The sequence below is a fragment of the Macrotis lagotis genome, chromosome 3 (genome assembly GCF_037893015.1).
Source record: "Macrotis lagotis isolate mMagLag1 chromosome 3, bilby.v1.9.chrom.fasta, whole genome shotgun sequence".
Taxonomy (NCBI): Eukaryota; Metazoa; Chordata; class Mammalia; order Peramelemorphia; family Peramelidae; genus Macrotis; species Macrotis lagotis.
In genome coordinates this window covers 16557595-16563594 of record NC_133660.1, presented here as the reverse complement: position 1 = coordinate 16563594, position 6000 = coordinate 16557595, and the positions used below count along the sequence as shown (strand labels likewise).

The window sequence follows — 6000 nt, the reverse complement described above, 5'->3', positions numbered from 1 at the left end:
TGCTAAAGGAAGTGAGCAGAATCAGGAGAATGCTGCATGTAAGAACAGCAATATTGTACAATGATCAACAGTGAATGACTTAGCTATTCTTAGCATAACAAAATACAAGACTTAAGGACTTAAGATGAAATCCAAAGGATTTAAGATGAAAATTTCTAATGACATCTAGAGAAAGAGCTGATGGATTTGGAATGCAGGTCAAAGCATACTATGTTTCACATTTTTGTGGATTTTCTGTTGACATTTCCTCTTGGCTAACACTTCCTTAAACTTCTAGATTCAACAAATACCAGATCTTTGGTTTCTCAAAACAATCACTGCTGAGATGGCAAATGGAATGACTTTTACCCAGAAACAATCTGAGAGTATTAGTGACTTAAAATTCTGCTGATACAGTGATTATTATTACTAATCCCTCAACCAATCATCAAGTTTTTTCCTCTTCTGACATGAACTGCCTCTTTCTCATTCTATAAATACTGGCCACCCTCAGGGAGTAAGGTTCCATGATTGTGATGCAGGTTTTGGACCTTAATTATTTAGAGAGCACCCATTACCCCAAACAAATCAAATATTCCCTTTGTTGCTGATTGGAACAGTTTTGGCCCACACTTGCCTAGTAGTGGTGTCACTAGATCACTAGATCAAAAGGTATGCTAAATTTCATTATTTTTGTAGATGGTACCAAATTACTCTCCATAAATATTGGACCAATTCTCAATTCTGTGAACTGTGCATTAGTGTCTCTGTCCTCTATGGCCTTTTCAACAATTCTCTCTCTCTCGCTCTCTCTGTCTCTCTCTCTGTCTCTCTCTCTCTCTCTCTCTCTCTCTCTCTCTCTGCTATGGAGGTAAGGTAGAATCTGAGTTGGTCATAGTTGCATATCTTATCATTAGTGATTTAAAGTATTTTTTCAAGCTATTATTGAAAGACAGAATTTTTCCTTTGAGAACTTCCTCTTCATTCCCTATATCTATAGGAGAATAGCATTGGTTTCTATACATTTACATCATTTTGATATATATGTATATATATATATTATATATATAATATATGTATGTCACACCTTTATCAGAGAAATTTCTTTTTTCTCAGATAATAGTTTTCCTTCTACTTCTGTGTGAATGTTTTTGTTTAAATTTGTGTAATAAAATTGTTAATTTCATTTTCTGTGAATCTCTTTATCCCTTCTTTGATCATGAATTCTTTCCATTCATAATTGTGAATTATATGAAAACTATGAATCCATTTGGAGTTTGTTCTGTTATATAGTATGAAATCTTGATCTAAAACTAATTTCTGCCTGACTACTAGCAAACTTTCCCAGTATTTTTTTAAGGATGAAATAATGAGTCATTACTCCAGTCGTTGGAACCCTTAACTTTAATGAACAATTGGGCATTGTTTTAGTTGTTTCTGAAATTTACTTACATTATAAGTCCCAGCAATTTACTATTTTTAAACTAGCGACAAAGAGTTTTGATGGTTCCTACTTTTTTATTTGGTTTATTTTTAAGCGTTTTTTTGCAAGGCAGTGGGGTTAAGTGGCTTGCCTGAGGCCACACAGCTAGGTAATTATTAAGTGTCTGAGACTGGATTTGAACCCAGGTACTCGTGACTCCAGGGCCAGTGCTCTATCCACTGTGCCACCTAGCTGCTCCAAATGGTTCCTACTTTTAAATATATTGCTGAGCTCCGTTTCCTTCTAACTTTTAAAAAAGTTTCTCTTGAGATCCTTTAGCTTTTTTTCTCTTCACATTAATTTTATGGTTTCCCCCTACTAGTTCTTTAAAATTAGCCTTTAGTCATTGGATTATAATGACACTGAATCCACAAATTCATTTAGATAACATTACCAGCTTGTAATTTAAGTAATTTGTACTTAAATAATAATCTTTCTCCTTTCTCCCTCCAAAATGGGAATGTTCGCCTAGAGCCACTCTAGTTTTTAGAGTCCAGGCTTGGTCTTATCTTGCTAAGGACTCTACTGAGCTACCTGAATACTTCCAGCAATGCTGCCCACTCCTATTGTTCCCCCCCCCCCCCCCCAGTAATCCCCTCAGCTCTCCTTTATCTATTCTCTTCCCCCATTGGAATTTAAGTCCCTTAAGTGCAGGGAGTAGTTTTGTTTGATTTTATTTGTATCATCAGTACTTATGGCAGGTAGGTGGTACAATGGACAGAGTACCAGTCCTGGAGTTAGAAGGACTAGAGTTCATATCTGACCTCAGACACATGACACTAACTTTGTGACTGGACAAATCACCTTACCCCAATTGCCTCACATCTAGGGTCATCTCCTCCTCCTGATCCATAGATGGCCACTGGACCCAGATTGTTTTGGAGAAAGTAAGCTTGGCACAGTATCCTCTCACTCAAATTCAATTCATGAGCATGGCATAGCATCACCTTCCTGATGTCTTGATGTTCTTTGAGAATAAAGGACAATTATCTTCACTTAGGACAGTGCTCAGCACTAAGTAAACACTTAAGATATATTTCATTTATCTGGTTGGTTGGACTTTCTAATATATTTATACATTTTTTAGTTATTTTGACTGGATGTTCCCTCCCCCCTTTCCTATTCTTATTTTGGATAAGGGAAAGGATATACAGAAAAATTTATAATGTATTTTATCAAAGTTATCAAAAGTTTTAATTAATTTTATTTATCTCTCTAAAGTCTTATAAGGAAACTATCATGTTATCTGTAAAAGGTAACATTTTGTTTCCTCTTTCTCTAATTCTTTAATTTCTTTTTCTTGTCTTATTGCAATAGCTAAAGTGTCTAGAACAAAAATCAGAGAATAGTGGTAACAATGGACAGTTTTGTTTTATCTTCAAAAGGGTTATCAGAAAATGTTCTAGCTTTTCTACATTACAAATAATCTTGGTTTTCAAGCAAAACTAATCATTTTATTAAGGAGCAGCCATTTGTTCCTTTTTTGCTTTAAACAGTTTTTTTTTTTTTTTGATTTTTTCAAAAGCTTTTTTCTTGGGTGTAAGCAGCAGGACTTCACTGGTACTGACTCTCCAGACAGATCCATTGGCATTTCCAGCCCTGGTAGCCAATCCCAGTGACTGGGTTGTGTGAGGACAGCCCAGATCCAGCTCCAGGCCTAGGGGGTATGTGGCTGACACCCCCAAAACAGACAATCCAGAGAAAACTTCTGTTGTTCTTTATTGCTTGGTTTGCTGAGTAATTCCCCTGGAGTTCCAAATCCCAGTAAGCAAAACCTCTAGAGTTCTCAATACTGATGGTCTGTGAACAAGCCCCTCCTCCAACACACACACACACACACACACACACACACACACACACACACACAGATACACAAAAGACTCTAGGAAAAACTGCCAACCCAAAATGAAAAACGGCCAGCATAAACAGTATCTATTGAACATCACCTTGGAGATATTGTTACTTTGCTCAGAAAAGGATGACAGAAAGAGCACTATATGTGAAACTTCAGCAGAGGCTATGAATTGGTCTCCAGTCCAGAAGGACTCCTTAGAAGAGATCAAAAGGGGCGGCTATGTGGTGCAGTGGATAGACCACTGGCCCTGGAGTCAGGAGTACCTGAGTTCAAATCTGGCCTCAGACACTTAATAATTACCTTGCTGTGTGGTCTTGGGCAAGACACTTAACCCCATTGCCTTGCAAAAAAAAACTAAAAAAAAAAGCTAGATTTGACCAAATGGAAAAGGAGATGCAAAATAAAATTCCTCCCTCAAAAATGGATTGGGATCTGTGGAAGCTAATGACTTCATGAGACACCAAGAATCTGTTAAACAAAAATTTAAAAAAAATGGAAAAATAGAAGAAAATGTAAAATACCTTATTGATAAAACAAATGACTTAGAAAATAGATTCAGGAGAGAAAAAGTAAGAATCATAGTATTACTTGAAAACCTTGATCAAAAAAAAGAACCTGGACTACATTCTTCAAGAAATAGTTAAGAAGAACTGCCCTGATATCCTAGAATCAGAGAACAAAATAGCCATTGAAAGAATCCATTGATCTCCTCCTGAAAGGAATCCTAAAATGAAAAGACCAAGGAATATTGAGACCAAACTCTAGAATTATTGTATCATGGAGAAAATCCTATAAGTCACTAGAAAGAAGCAATACAAATACAAAGGAACCACAGTCAGTATTACATAGGACTTGACTGCGTCAACATTTAGGGATCAAAGGTCCTGGAATATGATATTCAGGGTAGCAAGAGAGCTTGGATTACAACCAAGAATCAACTATCCAGGAAAGCTGAGCCTTCTCTTTCAGGGGAAAAGATGGACATTTAATGAAATAATTGACTTTCAAACTTTCCTGATGAAAAGACCAGAGGTGAACAGAAAATTTGATCCTCAAATTGGAGACCCAAGAGATACCTGAGAAAGTAAACAGGAGAAAAGGAAAAACTACTATTCAATAAGATTAAATTATTTACATCTCTATCTGGAAGATTTTCATTAAAAAAGTTATTTCCTTCTTATCTGTTGACATGAAAGTGATTTCTATTATTTTCTTATAAATATGTTCTATAATCTTGAAAGTTTTCCTAATATTGAGTCCACCCTTCATTCCTGCATTTAAATCAATATATTTGCATAAATATTCATTATAGATCTTCATCTCTAGCCTCTTTCTTTGATTTAACATTTCCATGGTTTAGATACCAGGATCATAGTTTTCTTAATGAATGAATTTAGGAGAAATCCTTTTTTCCTTTATGTAGAAAAAAGCAATTGTTTATGTGATATTGTTATTAATATGTTTGACAGAATTCACTGATTAAGTCCATTTGTAACCAGATCCTCTTCTTTTTTAAAAAATATTTTATTCATTTATTTTTCCAACCACATGCAAGAATAGTTTCCAATAATCTTTTTTGGTAAGGTTTTCGAATTTTACATTTTTCTCCCTCCTTCCTGTCCCTCCTCACTCCCAACAGAAAACAATCTAATATAGGTTATACATGTATAACCAAGCAAAGCATAAATCCATATTAATCATGTTGTGAAAGAAGAATCAAATTGAAATGGAAAAAAAATTAGAGAGAAAAAGAAAACATAATACCTAAGACAACTTTTAAAATTTGGAAATTGTAAACTTTGATCTGCATTTAACCTCCACAGTTCCTTCTCTGGATATGGATGATATTTTCCATCAAAAAGTCTTTTTGAATTGTCTTTGATTCATGTGCTGTTGAAATGAATAAATTCCTCTTGATCGATGATCGCCCAACACTATAGTTAGTATGTGTAATATTCTGTTTCTGCTCACTTCATTTGGCATTCATTCATACAAGTCTTTCCAGGTACTCCTGAAGTCCTATTCCTCACGATTTCTTATAGAACAATAGTGTTCCATATACCACAATTTCTTCAGTCATTACTGAATTAATGGGCATCTCCTTAATTTCCAATTCTTTGCCACTATGAAAAGAGTAGACCCCCCTTTTTTTTTTTTACTTTGGAGGAACCCTTTTTAGTTCTTCCATGGTTTATTTTATTTTTCTTTAAAGATTTTATGAGATTTTGAACTCACTCTGTTTATCTGAGTATTTTTATATTATTATAAATAAAATATTATAAATATTATAAATATTCACTCATTCCTTTTATGTTTATCAGTTTTATTGGCATATAATCGAACAAGACAATTTCTTCTTTATTTATGTGAAACATCTTTTTATTTTTATTTCTGATTTTTGACAATTTAGTTTTTCCCTCTTTTTCTTTTATCAGTTGAACTAATGATTTATATACTCTTTTAAAATCTACCTCTTAGTTTCAGTTTTCAATTCAATTCATTTATGTTGGGTGTCTGAATTTCCATTTTTATGTCTTCTCTAATGAATAGAATTTCTAATTTTGCTTTTACATTGGTCATTTATGTTTGTAGAGCTTTTTTCAGTCACATACCCCATTCATTGATCTATTCTTTCTTTTGTTGATCCTTTAAAAGGTGTTTAGATATATAACTATTCCCTAAA

The 6000-nt window shown here is 34.2% G+C and overlaps 1 protein-coding gene across 3 annotated transcripts in view; it reads left to right on the top strand.

The window, feature by feature from the left end:
- Window positions 1–514: 514 nt before the first annotated feature.
- The window catches only part of MSR1 (macrophage scavenger receptor 1), a 39553-nt gene continuing 34067 nt past the window's right edge, over window positions 515–6000 (top strand). For all 3 annotated transcript variants that reach the window (XM_074228174.1, XM_074228175.1, XM_074228173.1), the window contains exon 1: window positions 515–651. The gene's annotated coding sequence lies outside the window, so the exon portion shown is untranslated. The remainder of the gene's footprint in view (window positions 652–6000) is intronic.